A 27,852-nucleotide genomic window follows, 5' to 3' on the forward strand; every position below is an offset into this window, starting at 1 on the left:
TCTAACATGAAATGTTTACTGTTTTTACCTTCAGACAAGTGAGCTGTCACAGAGTCACTGGAGCCTATCCCAGCTATCTACAAGTGAGAGGCGGAGTGCACCCTGGTCAGGTCACCAGTCCATCACAGGGCAACATACAGACAAACATACACACTCACACCTACGGGCAATTTAGAGAGAGTGACCAATTAACAAGCACGTCTTTAGAATGTGGGAGGAAGCTGGAGTACCCAGAGAAAAATCACGCAGGCACAGATTGTGCAAACTACAACAAAATCAATAATTTAAATTGTTGAGATAAGTGGAAATCATTAGCTCATTAATATACACCAAGATGATTTACCATGGGTACCATATAGCATAAACTACAATGACAAACACAACTGGCAAAAATCTAAACAAGAGTGTAAAATATCCTTGTAAGTGTGTGTGTGTGTGTGTGTGTGTGTGTGCGTGTGTGTGTGTGTGTGTGAGCGAGACAAGAACATAGGGGAAAGCAGTGGTGAAGTGGGGCCAGACTACAATGGCGTGAAAGCAAGCAGACAAAAGGACTCCTTAGACTGAGGTCACAGTGCCAGGCAAGATGTGCGCCACATATTAGTGAAGGAGCAGGTCAGACCTAACAAATCTGTCAAAATCGATCCCCTTTTAGAAGTGCATGCGCAAGTGTGAAAAAGTAAAACAGCTGGTTACAACAATACAAAACTGGCTCAGGGGCATCTACTATAAGAAACACGTTGCCCGGACTTTCTTTTAGCCATACTGGGAGAGAAACAATTTTTCCTTTCTTAACACTTAAGCAGTCAGTGTAATGGTTAAGAAGTCAATGGAGTGTCTTCACAGGGATTCAATATGTGTTTGTGGGTGTGTGTGTGTTGTCCAGTGGTGGAAAAAAAATGGAAAAAAAGTGTGACTAACCTGACTGAGTGGTGCTGCAGAGAAGGATCTCACTAGTTTCTGACTGAAGGCGCTGAAAAGACAGAAGCATATATTTTAAAAAAGCATTAACAAATCGAAATCTTCAGGATACTATCTGTCATGCATTTTGATGTCATTTTGCAACACAACATCTTTATTGAAATCATTCTAAAATATTCTGAGGAAGTAAGCAACCTTATAATCTAAGCCAGTATTCCTCTATACCGTATAGTCCTATAATGTAGAATAGAAGCAGCTTCTTTAAACACAAAATCATGAAACAGCAACACGTGTCAATAATACAACATATCTATATTCTATGCTGCTATACAGCAGCAAAAGTCCACCACGTGTGGTAGAGGAGGTAAGGTATGGTTAGGAGCGGTGGGGGAACAGGCAGCATGCTGGACCTTTATTGAGGACTCTTGACGCCATGAGCTTAGTGCTTAGTGTTTATCTACTTTCATTGGAGAAAGGCTTTAAAACCTGCTGATTAAGCTAAAGCTAAACTACCACAGGGTAAATAATTAGGAACAGGTCATGGTTTGTCTTAAAACACACAAAATCATTAAAAAGATTTTACAAGGATAATCTTCCCCTGCTGCGGTTGCTATTTTTTGGCTACCATCACGACGAGTCCCATCCCTCATGAACACCTTTTTTCTTCTTCAAGGACTAAAAAATCAACTGTATATTATGTTTTCCTGTTGATGGCAGACTGGCCTTCATAGTATTGCCAAATGCATACCTTAAATGATATTTGTGGCATTCAATGACACAAAACGCAGTGTTCCTCATTAATTGTTCAGACTGTGCCAGAGGAAGACAACAAGAGCATCCTCCCACCCCAGAGGCCAAGCACAGGTAAGCCTATTGCATCTTGCACACTTTTTGTTTTAAACTGAATTAAAGTGTGTCTGTTTTCTCTATTATGCAAATAAACACACCATATCAATGTCATTACCTGCTGCTAACTGGATAAAACTTAACTCAAAACAAGATCAGAGACGGACAGCCTTGGTGTTGAACCTTTTAAACCTGCACATGCATGGGAAAAAAACCATCCAACTGTAGATAAGCTGCATCAATCTATTTAATTTGTCAATTTAAATGTATGTATTTCAAATTAAATAATTGCCCATTATTTTAGCATCAGCAAACTTCTCAAGGATATAGCCAGATCGAATGAATGATATATGAGACTGGCAAAGCTTTTGTCCAAGAACTTCCTTTGACTTCTTTCCAAATAGACTTGTTTACAAAACTCTCAGAGTAACTGCTGGCAGTGCTGGGGATGTTTCTGTACAGCAAACAATCTCTAATCATTAGTCATGCCAAGAGAGAAAGTGCTGTGTTGTCTGTGCAAACAGAAAAGGGAAACACACACACTACGTGTGTGTATATAGAGACTGAAACAGATAAAAGACGTTAAGTCCGTTGTGAGCTGATGTCTGCCGCCTAGTGGCATGTTCTAGTATGGCTCAAAGATACTAAAGAGACACTTTAAAATAAGTTTACTGTACAAAAAAAAATGATGAAAACCATAAAACCAACTGTACTGGCATCAGATACTATTATCCTAAGAACTCTTGACGCCATGAGCTTGTATTATCCTAAGAAATGATGTAGGGTGGTCCACTTAATTAAAGTGACAGATAAGAAGACATTCCTCGGGCTCAGATTAAGGTTTTATCAATTACTTTGTAGTTATGGTAGCTTAATAACACTAACAAAATGTGAAAGCCTTTGGAGAGGGTTATTTCACTCATTCATTCAGTGACAAGGAAAGAAGCTTAGACACAAGATGCTCCATATTATCTGCTTTGCAATTTTGGAAAGGGCTCCCTGTGTGGTATTTGTTGGTTTTGTAGCTGACATGGTCAGATATTATTGGTTGTGTGTACTGCTGATTCATTTTCAGAATGTTGGACATTACGACTGAATTCCTTGGAATCAGAAACAATGTTAACTTGATGCTGAGGCTAATTTTTAGTGGCACATGGTCAGAATTAATAATATTTTCTCCACTGACTAACCATTTGATTGCTTTGAAGTGCACTTACAGATAGCATGGAGGTAGGTTTCCAGTGTGTCAGGCTTTGAGGGGGTGGGAATAAGATCATTGTATAATTGTGGACAAAATGCTGCCTATGTTCCTAACCTAAAGTGCCGAAATTCTGAGTGGATAACAGCAAATAATTCATCCAAATGCAATGCTACATAAATGCAGTGTGAGTTACAGCTAGAGGATATAGCATTGCATGCATTCAGGCTCAGCCATAACCAATTTGGCACCCTAGGCAAGATTTCAGGTGGCGCCCCGTTGCATCGCAGTAAATTCCTCTGCTAGTGTACATATACTCATAATAAACTTAACAGCTTTGTCTTAAACATTCTTTTATTTAAATAAAGCAATTGCACATTCGAAATACGTAGAATTAAAGAAATACATACTGAAAATATGCAATATAGGCCTAGAGATGACAAATGTTCTCCTGTTGACTGCTCTGCCACAAGAAAGCCCAAGAAATGCTCTTTTAATTCAGGAAAGTCTTCTTTTTACACTCTCCTTACTATGACAGAGAGCTGCTCCTTATGACTCAGATCAGGGGTGCAGTCTAAAATGATGGAGAAATATTTGGATATTTTGATCTCTGTCACAATGTGTTCTACTATTTAAGAACTGATGGACTCTATCAGTTCATTTTGGATCGTTTTGCCAGGATAATGTACATGACTGCCAGCTCCACTTTCCAATACTGGAGCAACAGAAGGTCCGCTTGATGCTGCTGCTGCATCAGTGCTAGGTGGTGCTGCTGGGGTGGAGGTGACAGGAAGAGCGCTTGAGGCTGCTGCATCAGTGCTGGGTGGTGCTGCTGAGGTGGAGGTGACAGGAGGAGCGCTTGATGCTGCTATATCAGTGCTGGGTGGTGCCGCTGAGGTGGAGGTGACAGGAAAAGGAACCTCAGCAGTGCCTCTGAAAACAGAAGAGGAGTATGTGAGAGCAGTCTAATAATAAAAACATGATTTCAAGAATAAAATAACATGAAATAACATAAATGAAAAACCTAGGATACATGTATGATGCAGATTATACTGTATAATATACAGTGTACTGTATCTGATATACAAATTATATTAGTAACAATGTCAATGTTAATTAGCAGAATGCAAAGAATCAGTAAACTGCAGTATAATACAGCATGTGGGAATGCTATGTTATGCTCTGAAATTAATGATGTGTACTTTAACACTGATGTAAAGTTTAAGATGATAAACGCACTTTAGATTATATGAACTGTAACACAACAAACAGCTAGGCTCACAACTATGAAGAGCATTCTGATTGACTATAACAAGCTGGGAAAACATCAAATAACCAGAAAAATAATATAATTGACATAATCTTTACCGTAACATTACCTCTGTCTTTGTGGCGTTTTCACTCCTCTTCTTTCCTTGTTTCCTCCCCTGGGCATCAGACAGTTCAGGAAGTTTTGACATGTGGCTTGTTGACCAATCAAAACAGACCACCGTGTAGCAGGTAAAGTCCATTATTCAGAGGAGGAGGGGGCGTCTTCAGAAAGTAGGCTATATTATTTATTATTATTGTTGTTATTACTATTACTACTTAGTAGGCTTTGCCATGCAATTAAATTAATGTGAGGTTATTCTTTTCAGAAGACTTATACCAACTAGTTTTAGGAATAGTGGAAGTTGCACTTTTTTTCTACCTCCATTTCTGGCGCCCCCTGGATGTACAGCGCCCTTAGCATTTGCATATACTGCCTGTGCCACAGTCCAGCCCTGCATGAATTGCATCAATTGGATGTTGTTACTGATCATGACATCAACAACTGATGGAAGTACTTTACAGACAACAAGCCAGCCAACTGAATGGCTGGAGTGGCACTGTTGTTAGCATCAACCTACAAACTAGCCTGAGGTTTCTTATTGATGCAGTTAACAAATTAATTCTTTTAAAACCAGTCACTGCTCTGGTTGTTGTATCTATAATTGAAATAGTTCCAGGAAAAATAAGTCTCAAGTTACTTTCATTTTAATGCACACATAGCTACAGTGTATGGTGACACAGAAAGGCAAACATTATCATTTTACCTGTTGTATGCTGATGCACTTGTCTGCTACATGTTCTAGTCCACCACATGTCTGTTTCGTTTCCACATCCATTATGGTACATAAACAAATTTTGTATATTATCAGTATAAAATTATTCAACTGGCATCAAATTCTGTGATGCTTTTTAGTGTTTTTTCAGCAGTTGTAAGAATGTCATGGTTTCAGCCAGGTCTTTTATTTTGTAGTTCATTTTCTGTTTGTATTAGTTTTAGTTTTACTAGTCACTTCCTGTTTTATTTTGAAACTTGATCTTCCCCTTGTGTTTCAGTTCTGTTTACTTCCCCTTCCTCATGTGTGCTCCCTTCCCCCTCCTGTGATTACCTGCTCCGCCCTAATGTGCTTCACCTGTGTCCAATTGTCTTCCCGCCCTCCTGTGTATAAAGCCTGTGTGTTTCCTGCCCCTTGTTGCCAGTTTGTCTTGTGAGTTATCCTGCGACACAGCCGTCCAAGTAGCCTTCCGCTCTTGTGATTTCCCCAGTGAGTTTTCCAGTGAGTTTTCCTGTGTATCACCTGTTTTGATCGGACTACTGTTTTTGCCTTGCCCATTGTGTTACCTCTGCCTCGCGGACTGAACCCCTGTGTACCAATCATTGCTTTGGACTTTGACCACTGGTTTTGCCTGTGCCCTTTTGGATACCTCTGCCTCGCGGACTGAACTTCTGTGTACCGAACCTAGCCTGTAATAAAACACTGAGTTTGCTTTCACCTCCGGCTAAGTCTGCATTTGTGTCCTCCGTCTCACAACCTCCTGACAAAGAACCAGCTGAACCAGTTGGCGTTAATTTCCTACCTGGGAAAAATAAGTGGACCAGGGGACATTGAAAATGTAATTCAACTACATTGTCAAATTTAATTTTAAGATGTTATGTTTGAATATTTAACTTGTTCTTAGTTTAGGTAGATCACTTTGTTAAAGTAGCTTGCTAGCTAGACCATCCTCCAAAGCTAGGCTAAAATGAACCTTTCTAAGATAAGATAAGATAATCCTTTGTTAGTCCCCCACAGGGGAAATTCACAATTCTATGGAAAATAATTAGTAAAAATGATCTTCTATATGCTTCTTCTGTCTTCTAACTCTGATAATTTAAAAGAGATGTAAAACTTTATCTAGGCACTATGATCAGATGATTTTTTGTAATGTTGTTACGCAAAAAACATAATAATAAATAATAACAGGGAAAAACAACCTTGAATGACAAAGTTCTGTTGGACAACACTGCATGGTCAACCAAGTATGAATTAAACTAATAATGCAGGTGTCACATAGGCATGTACTGGGTGGGGTCAGATCTTCACCTTTGCTGAATACAGAAATAGAAATAGGGATACCCTGAGTTCAGACCCTCACATGAATGTACACACAAAAGCCTCAAGGATATAAAGTGGCACAGTCTCACAGAAAATACTAATTTAGTTGTTTCCCTTCTGTCTGATTCCTTCTTATTACAATCCGTATGTGATGATGCACTGCTATACATTCTATTTGTTGGAAAACACACTCATCGTCACCTCTGCATCAACCACAATGCCATCCATTTTACATCTGCTAGATTTTTTTTTCCTGCCATCACACATTGGACTGAATGACACATTTGGAAGGGACTCTCAAACGTACTTTAGGATTGAGAGAGGAAGAAAATGACCCAGAAGGTGAGTTTTTATGCATTACAGGTCATTATATGCACAGGCTGAGAGCCACTCAGCCACCATTAACCAAGATGAGGGGCCAATGGGACCACTTCCTGCCAGGAAGTAATGGGAGAAATGTGTAGTGCACGTTTAGGGCTGATGGTTTCAGATGTTCCATGTCTGAAAATTACGCCAAGGCCACACTGTGGACTATAGCACCAAATCCATTTATAATGCACTGCCCAGAAGTAATTTATAGCAAAATGTGCTTTTCTGCAACCTTAAGTGGAATTGACTTACATAATGTGCTATAATGTAGCATCAGGGTCACTGCATATGTAACACCGTCTGCATTGACTCTGAAACAGAACGTAGGTGTTGGAAAAACACTGTCAAACATCGAAATATTTGAATGAATTACTAGTAAAACTGAGAAATAAAGAGTATCTGGGAATTATTCAGCAGATAGTCTATAGTTTGACATAAAATAAACTAGTTTTTATAGCTTAAGGATGAAAACACTTTAGAAATTAAAGCTGTTGCTCATTAACAATATGACAAAACCATGAGCTAATACACAAAAAGATGAAACTGTACATTTTTAGGTGATATTTTAAAAGGTATTCCTTCATCAGAGTATTCCAGCAATCAACAAACTGGATAATAAATGAAGCATTGATACCTTCCACCCTAGGTGCCACAGCTTTAGGGTCACTGCATTTTTTCTTAGGAGATTGAGTAAAGCATTCATTGTTCCAGTTTTGTGCTTACATGATACATATTCCATTCAAATAATCAAATTACCACACATTAGCATATTAGCAAAGTGCACACAAGGAGGAGGAGCAGGTATGGTAACAGGGGCCTATCAGCTTTTTGTATATCCCAAAAAATCAGCTCAGAAATCAGTCAACTGGAACACACGTGCTTATACTGGGCACTGAATAAGGGAATCCAGGCAAAACAAAATGTTTCTAGTACTAGCACTGAAAACTGTAATAAAGCATGTCTGAAAAGGGTGAGACCTCTGGACAGATGGACTCTAAAGTGGCCTTCAAATTAACTGTAAATCCTAGCGGTTCACATACTTTTGCCACTCATAAATAAGTATAATTTGAATCACTGTTCTTAATAAATACATTACTATGCATAAATTCTTCTTCCTCGTTTGTTGGATTAGATTCTTTTTCAGGACTTGTGTGAAAATCTGCAGATTTTTTGAGACATAAAAATAGTAAAATGTTCAAATTCTCTATTTAACTTTTAAGCACCTCTGTATATGTGAACATGCATTTGCATTTATATTTGCAGATGTGTATTTAAAAAGAAACATCTGTAGCACCTAGAAGGAAACGAAGTGATAAAGGTAACCTAAACAGTCTCTAAGTACAGTCACAGCAAACTGTTTATAGACAGACATTAGTATGCAACCTGCTGTCCATAATATAAAAAGAGATAACACATAATGCACATCATAAAGCTAAAGGGCAGGCGGTGACAGGACCAGTGTTTGACAGAATGCTGTCAGCTCAACAATACCCAACAGCCTATGTAGCGAGAAAGATAAAGATCAATAAGTCGATTTCACATCAATGTGCATGTTATTATGTGAACATGATCCTGTGTGTGGGCTGCGTCATGCCCCACAGCTTAGATCTGTGTGAAGAAAGGAGCAGAAAGCCAAACAAACCTCCTCTCTTATGTCGATATGACTGTCGTAAAGACGACAGTCATATCGATTGAGGATTATGTACATTTCCACAGCACACCAATGGAGTCATATAGCTCAGATTTGGTGGATTTGGGGATTCTAAGAATGCAAAACACTCATACACAACTTCCAATTTCAGTTTGAAGCCCAGCAAAAAAGCAGACATTTGAATCAGAAAAAGTGTAACAGGATGTAAGTTTAAATTATTATTGACAAAATCCAGTGGTGACACCAAATTAAAAATTAAGCCATTCAATAAACAAGACAGCTTATTATGATTCGATCTAATGTCATGTTTAATTAAAAAATACACCAAAGTAAGTAAGGAATCCCAGGTGGTCCTGGTTTTCAGGACACGATGATGGAAGCTGTGTGTGTCTTTGGTGGGCAATTAGGAAGCAAGAAGAACAGAGAAAGCGGGGAGCTTTTCTGTGTCTTGTTAAAGCAGATGTTGGTGTTGGGAGGCCTGCAGGCAACTGGTTAACTAGTCTGGAGCCTTGGGCACTGCTGCTCTATCACTGTTTTGTGTCACCTTGCTGGCACAGAGCTGAAATGAGCAGCGTAAGCCGTGTAGCAAAGATTCCATATGACAGACTATCAAAACCAACAGTCCCACAACACTTAGCACGCTGGTGATTTATAAACCTGATTAATTATCTCTCTATTTGATTGTAACTCCCTGGCTCCCTGACCCATCAGCTTTCTCCATATGCCCACATTACAATGCAGAGCCAGGGAACATAGTACAGATTTAGATATTACACTTTTATCTGTACATCAAAGAACATTGTACTACATAATTCATGCATGTTATGAGAGTAAGCTTACAGACAGAGAACCTACTGTCCACTTTCCTGTGAACACATTCTCACTTATATCATCTCTGCACTCCTAAACCTTCTGTTTATTTCTCTGCTCATCCATGAGTGAAACAGCCACGCTACTGCCAGAGAAGACAGAGCGAGGACCAATTGTGTGAACGCTCCGCTCCATTATTTTGTATTTTTTCTATTCTCTGTGGGCAAGGCGTAAATGCAGAGCCAGGTGAGAGAGATCACCGTTTGATGTGAGACACCTGCTGAAGGAACAAGCAGAAAGAAAATGTCTTGAAGTAATAAAAGATGTTTCTTGCATTAGCATATAGTCATTGTTTATACTCCCACTCAAAAAAAAGATGCTATAGGTGCTAGACAACTGTGTGGGAGCACAGGATGCAACTGTACATCCAGTGACTATATTGTACAGCAGGTGTATGAGGCCAACATTGCTTCCTACAGTATGTGGCTATAGACAGTTTTGCTTATTCTGCTACTAAGCTACTACGAAAGCATCTAACACACTGCAACATAGCAAACTTCTTTCTCGATAGACTCAAATAAAAAAAGAAAATTCCACTCATAAATCCATATAATATATAATAAATATGTGCCTTCCCTTATTACTATTCAGTGGGTGAGGATTTTTCCTCATATGTAAGTCACTAAACTGCCCACTTGACTCCAGCTAAAGGCCAAATGCATGTAAATTTTAATATATGCCATTGGAATATCACTGTACACTTAACACATGCTACTAGATAAAGCTGAAAGTTTAGGATTTCAAAAGTAAATGGACACTTATACATAAACAGTTATAGTTATAAACAGACATAACCGTTTATATTTTATGAACGTTTAACCATATATAGTCAGTCATTGCTCAGAAATGAAACCTGTGACTGTGAGCACACGGATCAACTAAACAAAACATTACATTTCTTTTTTTTTACTGTAGGAGAAAGGAAATCATAGAGGTCGTAACACCTCTCCTTACTGTCAGTTACAGAGAGAGCCTGGTGTCATAGATAAGTGTGCCTAAGGCCTTGAGGTGGGTCCATTTACTCATTCCCCAGCACCAATGCTTAGGGAGTTTTTTTAGAACACTGTATGTCCCACAGTAGAGTGCCGACATTGAATCAGGTCCAGATATCATCTTCAATCACTCTCCTGGCAAGACCATCATGTGGACTTGAGACCAACTTAGCCACCTGTTAGAGTGGATAAAAAGGTCATGATATAACCACTTTCGCAGCATCTCAGTTTACATTAACTACAAATGAATCCAAACACAGGCAAAGAGGTGGAATTTGAGTGGGTCTTGTTGGGGTAGAGTGTCTTGTTGGTGTTGCTTTGCGTTACATTACTTGCGCACCTGTTATCAATATTTGATTACAGAAGAGACATCATGATTACAAACCAAGAGCTAAGCTGGCATTAGAATGAATAAACACATCCTCATTGGGATGTATTTAAATGCATTGTAAAGCCAATATCCTGCAAATATCCTGCTGTGAGATTGAAAAAGAAAACACTCTGGTATAAAAACCTTAACAGGTCATAAAAAAGTTTCACTTTTTAACAACCAAACCAGACATTTACTGACACTAAAACAGTGTTAATAAGCAGTGTCTGTGTGACAGCTCACCCGTGTAAGAAGATTCTGATTGCTCCATGTCAGGAATAATTTATAATTCTATTAATAAGTCATTAATGATGCCTAAACGTGCAATAGTCTCTCACTTTGTATTCACTCAGTCACATTTAACAGCTGAAAAAAGGAACCAAAAACTTCACTTAAGCCCCTGTTGACATTTTGTCAAAGCCCAAATCATATTCATTACTGAGTTATTATGAAATTATTTTGATTATTTCTGCAGCAGGAGAGGAGGCGCAGTGGCTCCTAGCAGCAGAGTCAGATTTGACATAACAGGTAATAAAACGAAGGATTTTCTATCAAAGCGAAGAGCAAACACTGATAACGTCAATGATGAAATATGCAAACTTTATCTGATGAAAGGGAAGGCAACACTGCTTTTATACACATGTATTTTTAAAGTGGTCCACAGGTGCATTAAAGAGCTGTGCAGTGACAGGAGTGAGGGGGGAATGTAGATATTCAACTTTCAAGATCAAAGTAAGCAATCATGTCACTGCCACCTATCTTTTCTTGTAAAATGGTCGGTGTATTTAGTAACATTGACTTTGGCATGTATTTATGAACTAGTAGACATTTTCCTAGCAGCCACATATGCAGTATCTCAGATGGCACCCACCTGTCACTCAAAAAGCTCACACCCTAAATTATGTAATCTTTCATGGCAGTTCATAGTGTTGTAGCCAAGACCACAAAGTGCAAGACATGAGCAAGACCAAGGGGTACCGAGCCTTGCATGTGTATTTTATGTATGCTGTGCAGTATCTTAGCTGTTCTTAGGTCTACACTTCTGGACAGAAAAGGAATATTCAAATACAAAAGTCCCATCACTATAAGAGTATTCCTTCGATCAGACCAGTGTTTTGTGTTTTTTACCTTTATATGTTTCGACGGCTTCCTGCAGTCTTCTTCAGAAGTCACGTGATGTTACCAGTGATGTGTCTGCCAGCTGATTTTATGCAGGTTGTGGCACAATTCTCCCACTACTCCAGGTAATAGGGGAACAGCGCCACCTGTAGTCCGGCTTCTTCAGTACTGTGTCCCAGGTCTGGGACAGCAGTCTGGTCTCCTCAGGACAGTGTTCCAGGTGTGGGACAGTGTGAATGTCCCCTCGTCCCGGTTCACTGTCCCATTGGCAAGCTTCCTGATTTCAATTGCCTCCTTAATCCAACGTTTGAATTTGTTGTCCTCATTGCCGATTACTTTTGCCCCATCCCAATCCATAATGTGTCTTTTGTCCCTTTTGCAGTGATCCGAGATTGCTGATTTCAGGTTTTCTTGTTGTGCTTTCTGTTTTGTTGCCCTCGTGCTCATCCCATCTGATTCCTTTTCACATTCTGTTTTATGTTCTTTTTTCCGTGTGTTAAATGATCTTCCTGTTTTGCCGATGTATGTTTTATTGCAAGACAGACATCCATAACAGGTATTGGTCGGTGTGTGTGGGTTTCCTGTGAATTTTGATTTTGATGCTGCCGTCCTGTAGATGTGTGATGTTTATGTCCAAAAAATTTATCGTACTGTCTTTTTCTTCCTCGTGTGTGAATTTTATTTTTCCTGTGTCGTCTATTTTGTTGAGGTGGTCTGTTAACTCCTGTGTGTGGCCAGTTTTTATTTTTTTTCCAGGATGTCATCCACGTATCTCCTCCACATAGTGAGACCGCATTGTGCAGGTGCTGTGCAGATGGCCTTCTCTTCCAGGTCCTCCATAAAGAACCCACTCATGATGGCTGAGAGTGGGTCCCCCATTGTGAAGCCCTCCCTCTGTCTGTATAAATTCCCCCTGAACTGGAAATATGTGGATGTGGATACGAAATATAGCAACCAGGTTATGTCGTTAAAGCTGGATCCATACTCCGCGAGACAAAGAGCGGAGAACGCGCTCCATGGGTGGTAAGAGATACAAAAAAAAGGTCTTTTCCGCACTGAGGTACCATACTCCGCGAGACGCGTGTGTGCAGAACTCCTCATACGGCCCGCCCACTAAACTATAAGGAAAGACTGTACTGAGTTTTTTAACACACCACAAGGACTTGTGCCATGGCAAGAGGGCATTACACAGAGAGGGTGCCTGCAACAGCGTGAGATGTCCGGCGATGACTTGTGAAAATGCGACATTAAAAGTAACAATAGCAAAGATTCAGTGTTTGTGCCTTTATGACCACATTTGCACATCTACTGTGTTCCAATGCGCCCGCGATACTTCAAACTGTCCGGTGATGAGCTGTGAAGATGCGACATTAAAAGTAACAATAGCAAAGATATACAGACATTGTTAACGAGCCTATTATGCCCGGGTATGTAGGAGTATATAGATCCTAAATCTGTTGAATCAGTGCTGTTTATACACCTACCTATATACCTGGAGAGGCTCTTGCGCTTCTCCACTTTCATCACGCCCACAATAAATTCCGACCAATCACAGCATGGTTGCCACACAGCCTTGAAAGACAAAGTTCGGCCCGGACCCTGTGCACAGGAGTGCGGATCAGCGGGCGGTCAGAGACAAAAAATGACGTCATTTTGTGGGCGTAACGTCTGCAGGGGGGGAAAATGTCTTTGTCTCGCGGAGTATGGATCCAGCTTAACTGTTAGATTGGTCTGTTTGTGTAGTGTCTTGTCTGTCCTGAGGCGGTTCTCTACTATTTGCAGTGTTACGTTGACTGGTGTTTTGGTGAAGAGGGATATTGTATGTGTTTATATGTGATATGAATATTTCGTCCGGGTGTACTGTGGTGTCCCTGAGTTCCTGCGCTAACTGTTTTGAGTTTTTACAGTGTTGTTCGGTGAGGCCTAGTAGTGGTTTTATGAGGTCAACTAGTGATTTTGAGAGTTTGTAGGTTACTGATCCGATGCTGCCAACTATTGGGCGTAGTGGTGTGTTTTGTTTGTGGATTTTGGGTGTGCCATAGATGGACGTTAACATTGGATTAAGGAGGCAATTGAAATCAGGAAGCGGGCCAACGGGACAGTGAACCGGGACGAGGGGACATTTACACTGTCCCACACCTGGGACACAGTGCTGAAGAAGCCGGACTACAGGTGGCGCTGTTCCCCTATTACCTGGAGTAGTGGGAGAATGGTGCCACAACCTGCATAAAATTAGCTGGCAGACACGTCACTGGTAACATCACGTGACTTCTGAAGAAGACAGTCGAGACATGTAAAGGTAAAAACACAAAACACTGGTCTGATCGATAGAATACTCTTATAGTTTAAAAGGTGAAGACCAAATGAATCTTAATAATAATGCATTGGTCTTATATTGCGCTTTTCTGCTCTGTTGGGCAGGCAGTCAAAGCGCTTACATTGAGATGCATTATTCTTTCACACCACATTCACACAGTGGCAGTGGTGAGCTACCAGTGGTAACCACTGCTCCCCAGGGGGAGACTGACGGACGGCTGCCAAGGTGCGCCTACGGCCTCTCCGACCACTGCCGATTCATTCATATGCATTCATACACCATACACCTGGAGGCAATGCGGGTAACTGCCGACCTTCCGGTTATTGGACAACCCTGCTATACCACTGAGCCACTGCTGCCCTTAATCTTGTTGAAATAAAAGTCCCATCAATGGAAGACAGGGATAAAGAGTTGTATTACACATTTGGTGACCTACACGTGCATGATGGGGTCTCATAACAATGTCCAATCACAAGTACTACACTATTTTCTGTATCAAACTAAGTTTGTAAGCTGCCGGTACTGAAGTGTGTCTAAATGATGTAATGGTGAATATTTACAACACATCCAGATAGAAATATATGACTGCAACATCTATCCTGACTTAGCCAAAAGCTGTGACCTGTGAGGGCAGACCATGATGAGAATGACTATGAGGAAGGATCTGTGGTGATAATTCTATGCTGACCTGAGAAGCTAACCAGTCAGCATTTTCATCAGATTAACAAGTAGTATAGCTTAAAGAACCCTGACTGAAGGGGAGTCAGGAGGTGAAAAATGCTCTTTGTTATGTGCTCATATTGACTAATGATCCGGTGCAGGGTTCTACCTGACCATGGTAGAATTTAGCCTTTTCTAGTGTGCTGACAAGCTGACTGTCTAAGGCCAAGATTTGGGCATGCAAAGATATATTGGGATGTTAAAGTCTCATGTGTGATGTGCCAGTCCTATCAATTATTAAACTATTTTTTGGTCTACTGTATTAAATGTCAAATTACTACCTGCCTGCCTCCTTTCTCACTCTCCCAGCAAGCAGATCAGTCGTTCAGCCACACTCACCTGACCCACTCCGAGGCACCAGCTTCACCCAGCCTTCACCCACACTTAATCCTCACCTACAGCACTTCCAGAGAGCAAACAGAAACATAAACCAGAATGTTTTAATTATGTAACCCTGCACAGTGACAATGGGATGATGTTGTTGTGTAAGGTTACCGTAAATGGCTGCATTTATGTGGCGCTTTTGATGTAATTTACTTACTAATTGACGCACACAAGCAAGCCAATAGCACAGACATTAGGGGGGACTTAAGCTAGTGTTTTTGATAAAGATGTTGCCTTGGCTGACAGTCTGTTTGCTGCAGTATTTTCTGCTGATCAGAAGCCTGTGAGGGACCTTCCGGAGGAGGAAGAGAGGACTGCCGCTGCTACAGCGCAGGTAAACGGGGTCTCGCCCCCCCCCTCCTGGAGCTCCCTGTGTTGATGCTGGCTGTGTGTCACTGTGTGAAGCTCAGAAAAATGACCCTACTTTGCAAGAATGCTTCGATAAAGTTGTGAGTAAAATTTCTGATGTGGCTGACGCTCCAATTTTCTATTTGGACGACGTCCTTGTGCCATTGCTGATGCTTTGTCTCGTGTTTAACCTGTGTGTGCATTTATCCTGTGTATGTTATGTTGATCTCTCTCAGGAGAACGTCACTCTTAAGGGGGAGGTGTTACGGACCCCGAGGTCCGTATGAGAGAGAGAGTGACATTCGCCCTGAGTGTATGTGTGTGTTTATTGTATGAATGGGACGGACTCCGTATGCAGATTTCCACACCTCCGGAGCTTCTTCAGGAGTGGCTCGTTGAAAACGCCCCCACCAATGAGGATTCTTCTCTGCTGGACAGGATGACGTAAAAGGCCTGCGCCAACTTCATTTCATTGGGAGACTGTGTGTGAGAGAGTACGACTCTGTATGCCTTCAGTTCTCCCCGCGCTACAATCCATATTGTAGCATCCATGTGTCTTGTGGTAGAGAGTTTTCTCTGTGTGTTCTAGTGATTAATTTGATAAACTTTCAACGACTGTGTGTTTAATTTAGTTTTTCTGTCATTGTTAGTCTTGTATGCTGTTCCTCCCGTGTGTGCGAGAGTTTTCGCTCAGTTTTGAGTAGATTTAATTTCTTTGTTTGAACTGTGTGTTTTCGCTCTTAGAGTTGTTTTGAGTTTGGTTTAAATTGTGATTGTTTAGTGTTTTTCGCTCATTAGAAGTAGTTTTGAGTTATTTATTTAATTCAACCACCTTAGAGTAGTGTGTTTGTCTTTTGGCTTTTGTTTTTACATCGGTGCTTCGTTAATCCCCAGCATGGTTCCTGCTTGTATTTTATTTTCCTAATTATTGTTTTTGTTTAACGGTTGTTAGTTTTGTTGAAATCCTGCATTTATTATTTGTAATTTGTAACAACCGTCTTCAAGTAAAGAAATAGACATTTGAGTTTGGCCTTCTGTTGGTTTATTTTTACCCTTTATTTGATGTTTACGTCCTTCCTCAACCCCTAGACGAGCTGGGGACATAACAATTAGTTTTTTTTTTTGTTGGACAGCTTACAGGTCTTCTAAATTATTTCCTACCACTTTTTCCCTACAGGGTAGTATATCTACATTGTATTGGACTGTACGGACTAGGTGTGGGATGGTTCAAAAATCTGAACCGTTCGATACAAGTGTTTCGGTTCGGGGCGCGTGTTCTGTTCGGTTGTGGACATGCGCATCAAGTAATGCAGGGAGGCATTTTTACCACAGCATAGAGACGAGTTTTGCCAACTTGGCATCTCTCTCGCTACATTTGGCGGCTTTCCAAACCTTTTTTTAATCAAAAGCAACTAGTGACTCTCTCTCTCTGGTGACTTTTGGAGACTGACGTGAAAGCACGTATCATTCTGCAGTCAGGCTACTGTCCTCAACAAGCAGCAACTGTGAGCTCCTCCCCCACCTCAAAACACTCACAGCCGGTCACTCTCACAGTAGCTTCACGCAGCAGTTTCAGCTGCAGGCAGAGCAGAGAGGAGACCCACACCATTCTGCGTCCAATTGTGCGCAAAAGCTGCCGCTGTTCCCATCATTGCTTACAGAGCGGGATGTAAATGGCATATTTCAAAAGCAAAAATAAAACCATGGACATCAGTACCGTGACACAGCTTAGCGTAGTCATAGAGTTCAGGCTATCCAACTAGCATGTCGTTAACTGTCCGATGGTGGGAGTATGTGCGCACACATGTCTGTGTGTGTGTGTTTGTCTGCACGTGTCGTGCCTCTGTGCGCAGACAGCAGCGGTGAAATGTAAATGCACAACCACGCAGAGACAGAAATGACATGCTGCCGTGCAAATAAGATGAACATGAGCTGTTTAGTTTGTTTAATAAAAGAACAAGGTTTAGACCTGTTCTATAGGAAAGGTTATCTTAAATGGCTTCTGTTATCTGGTGCTATATAGAAATTGACTTGACCTGATATAATGATAGGCGAAACACTGAACTGATTCTTAAATATGGTAAATGTTGGATAAGAGGATATAGGATATATATTTTGTGCTCATCTATGGTATTTCCACAGTGTTAAAAGTAGAAAAAACCTCAACATTGTAAACCAAACTGAACCGAAAACCATGACCTCAAAACCGTGATACGAACCGAACCATGGATTTAGTGAACCATTCCACCCCTTGTACGGACATATCTTGTCACTGTATTTGACATTGTATTTATTAGGGCCCAAGCACCCAATGGTGCAAGAGCCCTATTGAAATGCGAGCGTTTATTATTATTATTATACGTCATTCTTGTTCAGCCCACAGTATCGTGACTTTGACCCCCTGAACGTGCTCAAAAACTCACCAAATTTGGCACAAAATTGTCCCCCAACGAAAATCGTGACTTGACACTGTCGCCGTTGGCGGGCGTGGCTACATGGCTCTGCAGCGCCCCCTAAAGTGTGAAAATATTCACCGCAAGTGCTACAGACCTGAAACTCGGTACACTGATGTATCGCCTCGTGACAAGAAAAAAAGCCTGTTGGACGAAAATTCCACGCCTTGTTCCAATTTGCACACTCCGCACTTTTGCGAACTCCTCCTACGGGAATTGCTTGATACGGCTGAAAATTGGTGCACTCGCCCTTAAAGGGTCAGGGACCAAAAGTTATCAAAAACACAGCACTTTGTCATACCGTCTGGCTGTGGCGCCACCACGAAGTTGACCCTTCGCCAACGCACAAGAAATGGATGTATTTGTGGCTGTATCTCCCACATACATCACCCTATGTGAATGAAAAAAAATCAGGCATGCTGAGCCTCTGATTCTGAACAGATTGATATGCTAATGACCATAAACTCTCATAGCGCCACCTACTGGCGGTATGAATTGTGTTCAGGCTGATTATCCATGTTCCACACCTCGTATTTGAACGAACTCCTCCTACGGAAATACTCTGACGCACCTGAGATTTTGTCATCAAAAAGTCATCAAAAATGCAGCTCGATGTTACACCGTGTGGCCGGGGCATCGCCACAAAGGTGACCCTTCGCCACCATAGAGAAACCTTCTGACTCTCTGACCTACCTGACTCTTACTCTATCATGACATCAGTCCCTATACACCTTTTCATATCACCTCATCGTCTTATGTGGGCGTGGCCACATGGCTCTGCAGCGCCCCCTGGAATGAGATCTGCTTCCCCGTTTGACCTACAGACACGAAAATTGGTATACATATGTATCACCTCCAGACAAGAAAAAAAGTCTCTTGGGGGTATCCTCTAAAACGAACAGGAAGTCCGCCATTTTGAACACACTGTGCCATTTTGCATTTTTCAATCCCCGCACTTTTATGAATTCCTCCTAGAGAATTTCTCCAATCCCCCTGAAACTTGGTCTGGTTACTCTTAAGGCATTAGGGACCAAAACTTATCAAAAATGCAGCACTTCGTCACACGGTCTGGCCATGGTGCCGCCACAAAGTTGACCCTTCGCCAACGCACAGGAAATAGATGTCTTTTTGGCTGTATCTCCCACATACTTCATCTTATGTGGATGAAACTTTACAGTCATGCTTAACATCGGACGCTGCACATATTGACATGCTGATATGCTACAGTCACTGCACCACCTACTGGCCGGAGTACCTGTCTTTTGTACATGTGTGTTTTGCTGTACTCTTCTGCCCTGCAGACCACAGCTCATGCCGGTACAGCTGGGAGAGAGGTCGTAGGCCGATAAAAGAGGCGGCGGCTGCCGGTCCCGCGGACCGCAAGGGCTGCAAGGGCCCGTCATCGCTGCTTGCAGCTTTAATTACTATTGGACTGTTTTGTCATTGTCTCGGGCTCTGGCTCAGTATGGTTTAACTTTTTATCATGTTTATGTGTTGTAGAATTCTGTTGCTTTTATGTTTCTTATATGCAGTGGTGGAGGAAGTACTGAAGCTTGGTACTTAAGTAAAAGTACAAATACCCAGCAAAATATATACTTAAGTAAAAATAAAGGTGCTACATCAACAATCCTACTTAAGTAAAAGTCTTAAGTACTTACTTTTAAATGTACAGAAAGTAAAAATACTCATGCATGTCAGAAAATCAGGTTGAGCCAGGGCTTTTATTTTGGTATTTTATTGCTTTGCCTTAGTTCCTGCTTTACTTCCTGTCTTATTTTTGAAATCACTGAACCTCCTCTCGTTTCAGGTGTCTTGACTTCCCCTTCCTCATGTGCTCCCTCCCCCTCCTGGTGATTACCTGCTCCTCCCTAATGTGTCTCACCTGTGCCCCTTTGTCTGCCCTACTCCCTGTGTATTTAGTGTGTGTTCCCCTTTCACTAGGTGCCAGTTTGTTTGGTATGTTAGTGAGTCTTAGTCTCGTCTCTCATGCCTTGCCAGCCCATAGCTTTCAGCCTCATTCTCTGGTAATTTATATGCATCATGCCTTGCTCTTGTTTTGGGATTTTTGATAACTGACTCTGGTACTGTCCTTGTCAGCATAATTAAAGACTGTTGTTATTTTTTAACCGCTCTGTGCCTGAGCATTTGTGTCCGCATCCACGACAACCCCCTGACATGCACTGAATATATAATATTGATTTCCATTGAAAGCATATGAACAGGTTAAAATAATAAAAAAAAAATCATCTTAAAATTTAAATTACCAATGTGTAGTTAATTTAGATTTTCAGTACGGAAATCTTTGAAATGTACCCAGAACCAGCTATGGACAGGTCTGTGTGTCATGAGGCAGGCTGTGGGCATCAAGTGAACAGAGAGGCTGGTAATAAAAAATAGTCATTCCCAATTTTTACTGTGCAAGTATTCCTGCTTTAGATTAATGTTATGATTAATGTTAATCAGACATTAATGGATAGATTTGTGTTAGTAGACAGTAGCTAACTAGTTAGCTAACTGAGCCAGCACACATCATGATTGAGGCACATTATAGAAACAAAGCTCGCAGCGTGACACCACCTCCATGCAGAGTCTGACCTCACATCAGTCCAGCAGCACAGTCCAGCACAGTTGTATGAACACAACTGTATTCATAAATATACTTGTAACTACAGACATTGTAGAAATGTAGTGGAGTAGAAAGTACAGATAATAGAGTTGAGTTTAGTCAAGCTGAGTTGGATGCATTTTTGTCTACTAATTACTTTTTAAAAGTCTAGAGGATTGTTGCAGAATGCCACATACATTTAGTTCAGGCTGTGGATGTGGGTAACTCAGTAAAGTTTGCAGGAGGAAAACAACAAGAACAATGGTTTATTGTTGAACCCAAAACAGCTGTATTCTCATACACAGTTCCTCTGGGTGATGAAAACTGAGACCTGCATGAATGAGAGAGACCAACCACTATTCAGATCAAAACAGGGTGTGAATCCTGTAAGTCATTTGTTTTATTTAGACAAGCTTATTTCATGCATACCTGTCCCAGTTTCTCCTTTATTTTAGGGCCAAAGTGCTTGGTCTTCAAACCTTATTATTAAAAATGATAATATACTGAGCCATCGGTTTTATATACATTTGTTTGGCATTACCCAATTTTCTATGAAACACCGCAACCCAACAACATGCAATCCGTTTCAGTGGAGGTGTGTACAGCTGCTCTCAGCACACTCAGAGACTGACATGCTTAGGAAATTGAAGCCAGAGCACTTAAATGTACCTGATAGTGAGTAGATGAGTAGACCTGCATTTGGTTGTTTATTAGCTTGGGTACAGCTAGGAAAAGGAGCCATCACACTACAGGGTGTAGACACAGAAAAGCCAGCCATCCTGAGCACACTTTAAACATGTTCATACATACAATGGTCACATCATGCAAAAGATCAAAGATACAGTTGGCTGCCAGTATAATATTTTAAATTTAGGAACCTGTTCTGTATGACTGGTCATAGCACTTTGTCTAACCAAGTAAAAGGAAGAGAAGCTTGTTTGGTTGAGTCTATAATATTGCATAATTTTCCTTAATAAATTAATTTCCTTCCACAGCCTCTGGGGGCTGACTGGGTGAGTCAATCACCACACCACACCATGATAAAAAGTCAAACTTTACAACAACGCCTAGCAAAGCTGAACCCCTTTGTCTTGGTTGTAAGTACTACCACTGCTTAATGCTTCTCGTTAGTGACTAACATGAGAATGCTAATTACACAGTGAGAATGTGTTTATGTGCACCGACTGTTGTCCAAGTAAGATATATACTATCGAGTTGTGTTTTTACACACTGCTAATGTGGGTCAGTAAACTTTTGAGGTGGGTTCAAACTAAATCTAGGGCAAAATTCAAAAGCTGTAAGTTGTTAAAGCTTGGATTTAACCAATATTCTATACCCAGTTTCATAGACATATGTAGAGAGAAACAGGACACAGAACTAGAGTGCCTGGTGAGATCAGAGCTGGTACATGTGCTGTTTGCCTTGAATAAATATGCACTGCAGAACACTCCAGTTGTTAAATTTGTGCGAATAATGTGGGATGGAAATTTGTTTCAGGTTGAGTCTTGCAGTCCTGCAGGACTCAACATGAAACAAACAGCTCCTGCAGGGCTCCATGTTTGTGAATAAAGTAAAATGTGTTTACAGGGTTGAAGAAGTTTGTCTTCCTCACATCATATCACAACGTTAAGTGGTCAGATCCCAACACCATCTCAGGGTTGAACAAACATGCATAATTCACAGGAAGTTAGCATTGATCCAACATGCTGTGTTATCTGTGGCTCATGTAGCTACTCAGCATGCAGATCCATTACATTTTGCCTAGAGATTATGATTTGGATTTGGCCTGAAAAAAAAGGAAAGACCAACATTATACAGATGTTATTTCACAAATAGTCTCTTGGCAACATTATCTAAATGAAAGTTGGTGTTGTTTGAGTATAGGTTTTACATAAACAGATAGAAATAACCCAGTCCTACCCACAAACAACAAGCCATCCATATATTCCGCTGTCTGTGTGAGTCTTATATGACTCAGTCCCCAGAGGGCCAATAGCAGACTCCAGCGCCATTTAAGCCAGGAAGGAAGGGGTGGGCGGGTGGTCCGTGCTCATAATGAGCAGATGGCATGGGAACACACACATGCTCCCTGCCATCCATCTGGACAGTTCTGCAGGTGAAGTGTAAAGTGTTCACTCAAAAAAAGTGTCTGACATCAAAGTGGTAAACAGCATGGCCAAACATAAAAGAAAAACACAGCAGTGTGACTTAAGGCCCAGACAGGAGAGGCTGCATTTGTCTGTTGATCAGCCAAAGCAGTAGACAGGACAAAGGGAGGAAAAACACTGTAAAGGACATTCAGATAGAGAGGTGTATGCAGAAGCTTTTTACAGACCTTGTGAAACATACTGTAACAATATCTTATAGCCTACATTAGTTTCTAAAACAGCACATGGACAGATTTTGTTATTTATACCTTTTGTGTATTGTCACAAATTAAATTGGAAAGTGAGTTTAGTTAGTTTTTTGAACAGTAAAGTACCACAAGGTCACAATAAGAAACTAATAACACAGCACAAAAAATTAATTATACTCTGAGGGACTCAGATTCTTGGAGAAGGAAACAAGGGACATTCAATCATAATACTGAGCTGACAGCTGTGTGTCCATTGTGTTTTCCTGTTTTTGGACTATTTGAGGGATAAAGTTTAGCTGGTACTGGCCCCATATATGCAGACAAAGAAACCAGTAAAGGGTGCTACCGGTGTCACCTGCTGTTGGGTCATACACCAATTATATGCAAAGGCCACACTGTTGCTGTTAAATAGGTAAGACAACTAGAAAAAACATTTCCTGAAGAAAATCCAAGTTTGATTGCAGCAGCTGAAGCATTGCTTTGAACGATTGTTTTGCACTCTTTGAGAATATGAAATCTGCATGTAATTCATAAAAACACATCAGAATTAATATGAATAGAAGGTGAATGATAGAACAAGAGCTCAATAACTCTGAACATAAGCTGAAAACATTAAACATAAGCTGAATCTGTCATAAAAGTAGCTGAATTAATTTGAACATAAACTGAATCAGTCATAAAACAGCTGAATTATTCTGATTAGCTGAATCAGTCATAAAACAGCTGAATTAATCTGAATATTACCTGAATCATTCATAAAAGTAGCTGAATTAAATTGCCATTCAATTAAATTAAAAATAGCTGAAAAGACCAGAAGAAGCAACATTTTGATATAGGAATGGTTTCTGTAGCTGAAAGTATGCAGGCGCTCAAAACTTTTGAAAGTTGAAGAGTCTGAAGGGCTCTCTCATAGACTTTAATGTTAAATTAATTTTTGAAAAATCTTGATATTTTAAAAACTATAAATAGCTGAAAAAATGAACATTTTGACATTTGAACAGTTTTAATAGCACAAAGTATGCCCAAGATACGCTGATAATAAATTGGGGCACCTAGTCAGACCTGTCTAGCACTAAAGTGTATCTCCAGTGAATAAACAGTCACAAACTAGGTCAAACTTTAATGTCATTATGACCATAAAATATATTGTTGTAACAGAATCATTAGAAAAGAAACCTCCCTACTAGAAACCGAAACAGAGTAGAATTAAAGCTGCAAGCAGCATTACGGGCCCTCGCACACCTTGCCATCTGTGGGGCCATCGCATTCCCCTCTTCTCTTATTTCCAGAGACGTACAACAAACACATGTTTACAAGACAAAGTTCCTGTTGCCTGTAGGTGGCACTATGACCGTATCATCCTATTTATATATATCTGTTCAGACTTGGGTCCATAGCAGTACTGTAAGATTTTGTCCACATTGCCTGAAGTATGTTGGTGGTACTGCAGAAAATAGAGCGAGTTCCTTTGTAATGGCGAATGGTCAAATGTAGTAGGGTCACAAACCTCCCACTTGGCCTACTGATCCTGGGATCCAAGTAGGCCACCATAGCATGTCAGGTTTGTAAATATGAAATTTCACCCCATGCTTATGCACTTATATTTATATTTGGAGGTGCTACATCTTAACATAACTAACCAGTCAGTGGTTTTAACGTCTATTAACAACACAAATTGTTCTCACTGACATTGTGATATCCTTTACCGAAACACACCACCAGCCTCAAAGAAGGATGGTGGCGGGGGGTCTTGATCCAAAACCAAAACACACCATGGTGGGGATCCTTTACTGTCCTTTACCAACCGAAACACACCATGATGGGGAAGTATTTTCTTGCTCCTCCTCTGGTAGCAAAACCATCAGCATCCCTGTGGAGGATGGTGGAGGGGCAACTCTCAACGTCCTGGTTTTTCCTGGACTGTCCACTGAAAACCGAACAGCTTTGGCATGTCCTCACCTTCACATCTCGTACTACCCCTTTTATGTCGGGGCAGGCTTCCACCACCCTGGTGCGGACAAAACCACCTGCAGCTGAATGTCACAAAGACAAAAGAGCTGGTGGTGGACTTCAGGAAGCACCAGACACTCCCAGACCCGGTCAGCATCAAAGGTACCAATGTGGACATTGTGGACAGCTACAAATACCTGGGTGTCCACATTGACCACAAACTGGACTGGTCCACAAATGCAGAGGCAATATACAAGAAGGGACAGAGTCGCCTGTATCTCCTAAGGAGACTTAGGTCCTTTAACGTCTGCCAGACCATGCTGCAGAGGTTTTACCACTTGGTGGTCTCCAGTGTCATCTTTTACGCTGTAGTGTGCTGGGGCAGCAGGATGAAGACGGCCGACACCAACAGACTCAACAAGCTCATTAGGAAGGCTGGCTCGGTACTGGGAGAGGAGCTTACTGAGGAAACTCCTCAGTATTCGTAACAACACGTCTCACCCCCTGCATGACACACTGCTGTCCTACAGGAGCACATTCAGCGGTAGACTGAGACTACCGAGGAGCAGCACAGAACGCCACAGGAGGTCCTTCCTGCCAGTGGCCATCAGACTGTATAACTCCTCCCCTTTCTGTAGGGAGAAGAGCTAGATAATCATGTCAGGCATCACTGTCATTCCCTCCACTGGTCTATATTTATGTTTACTTAGCACCTTGCATCTCCATATTGTATCCATGTATCACATATTGTGCTCATACTGCGTACTGTACTCTTATTTTATGGATTATAGTGACACTTATACTCTTATACTCTGTACTTAACTGCATTTAATGTAACTTGATACCTCTGGCACAAGAATTTCCTTCGGGATTAATAAAGTTTTATCTTATCTTATCTTATCACCCGACCCAGCCTGAACTGACCCCTCAGTGCGTTCTGGTCAGCTAACCATACTAGGTCCCCAGCCGTGACGTTCCGGTCAGGTGCGTGCCATTTTTGACGGAGAAAGAGGCCTGGACCTGCTAGCTGACTCCACCGCTTTCAGAATTTGTCAACCTCGATCTGGATCGCTCTCAGACGTATGGCAGGGTAAGTTGGATACTCAAACCCTTTGGTATCCCCACTAGGCCCTGCACGGCCAAGCAGGAGGGAGTTAGGGGTGATGACTTTCACGGTTTCATCTTGTACTTGGGCCCTGGCACCAATTGTTCTCTCATTTGACAGGTTAGCGGCCAAGTACAGGAGGGTCTGGAACTCCAACGCTGTTAGGTTATTTTCTCCACCAACACTGCTCAACGCCTTCTTAAATACATGGACGGCTGCTTCAGCTGCCCTATTTCGGTGGGGAGAGTCTGCTGGATGAAATACCCATGTCCAATCAGTTCCTGTAGCTGCTGCCTTCTTCTGAATCCCTGTTAATGTCCGTTAGAAACTCATACAGTTCCTGTAACATCGGTCTGGCACCCACTAAGTTGGCGCCTTGATCCGACCAGAGCACCCGTGGGTGGCCCCTGAGGGCTGTGAAGCGCTGGTACGTTTTTAGGAATCCTTCTGTGGACAGATCTTCCACTATGCCCGCATGCATAGCTCTGGAAGCCATAGAGCTGAACACCACTCCCCACACTTTCATCTTTGTTCTCTGTTTTACAGCATCTCTGATGTCGTAAACTCGAAAGGTGCAGCAGGCTTAGTATGTTCAAGGGGAAGCTCACTCATTACCTGTTTGCACATCTTTGCTTTGGTTTTCCGGGTCCACCTCTTCTTCGGTAAGATCAATCTCCGTTCTCATCTTTTTCTTCCTTCTGGAGAAGTTGATGGATACCATCACAAAGAGTTTATCCTCTTGCACCAGGTAACCAACCCCAAGGGCTTTGTTGTCTTCTTCCTTTAGTTGGTTAAGTAACAGCATAGTCACTGGTTTGGATTCAGTCCCATCCTGCCTCCCACTTTGACCAGACCGGACCCAGGGTTTGAGGTAGAAGCCTCCTGTTTTCAGTATGTCCTCTACTCCCTCTAGGATCTTATCAAGGCACAGCAGGTCATTGTGGGGTGTGAGGAGGTCATCTACATAAGAGCAATGCATCCTGCCAGGATGCACCCATGTTCATCCTCACAATAGCATAGTCCTCAATCTCATCCTCCGGTGAGTCCCTCCACAAGAATCGATGCACATGGACCTCTTGCTCCTCCAACCATACCGAGTTATACATCTTAGTGATGTCCCCAATGGCTGCGTGTACACCCTCTCGGAATCTTAAAAGCACTGCTCTGATGGGACTAAGGACATCTGGGCCTTTCAGTAAAATGCCGTCCATCTCGTGGATTTGTCTCTTGTAGGCCTCTTTCCATAGGGGGTCTTTCATGAGCCATTTCTCTGTCCTCAGAAACGCTTCCACAGCCTTCCGGTTGTTAGGAAGAGAAGCTGGGTCTTCCTTCCAAGGATACTTAGCCCTATACTTATCCCAGTGAGGCTGGTTGCTGTGGGTGTCACTCTCTTTGAAGGTCAGTCCCACCCTTATTATCTCCAGCTCCTTCTCGTCAGCTAGGGACATCTCCTTATCTCCTGGTGGGCACTTTCCACAATGACACCCTCCGCAGATGGGAACACAGGCAGCTCCGATGCTGTCCCATTTTAACCACTCAAGGACCTCCTTATTACACGCCTCTGTTGTACGGACCTCAACCCTGTTTCCTTGCTCCAAGACGTTTCCCATTTTTTTCCACACAGTGTTCCTCCACTTTGACGGCAACTGTCCTCATAGAGTGTGCAAAGTGCGTCTTTGAGTGTTGTGTGGTCACCTCCACTCCTTCGAAGGGGTCTGGATGCGCACCACTTACGGTCTTGCCTAGAGGACCATCCCACAGCACCAGGTCACTGGCTCTTTGCAAGTTTTTGTGGAGCTAGGCGGCCTTCTCTTGCACTGATTAGTAGATCAATCTTCTCTGGGCGAGCCAGTTCTCCTGGCTTAACTTCAGGGAAA

At 41.7% G+C, this 27,852-nt stretch overlaps 1 protein-coding gene across 3 annotated transcripts in view; it reads right to left on the reverse strand.

Annotated features, from left to right (window-relative positions):
- The window catches only part of fhit (fragile histidine triad diadenosine triphosphatase), a 375,109-nt gene that overhangs the window by 289,171 nt on the left and 58,086 nt on the right, over window positions 1-27,852 (reverse strand). Inside the window, exons 1-2 of one of the 3 annotated variants that reach the window (XM_028406951.1) lie at window positions 10,211-10,339; window positions 919-970 (exon numbers count right to left, since the gene is read on the reverse strand). The exons of 1 other annotated variant lie outside the window; for it this stretch is intronic. The gene's annotated coding sequence lies outside the window, so the exon portion shown is untranslated. Of the gene's footprint in view, window positions 1-918; window positions 971-10,210; window positions 10,340-27,852 lie in introns of those variants that run through there. One more of the 3 variants, XM_028406949.1, reaches the window with a different exon arrangement.

Source organism: Parambassis ranga, chromosome 5, assembly GCF_900634625.1.
Source record: "Parambassis ranga chromosome 5, fParRan2.1, whole genome shotgun sequence".
In the NCBI taxonomy this organism is placed as follows: Eukaryota; Metazoa; Chordata; class Actinopteri; family Ambassidae; genus Parambassis; species Parambassis ranga.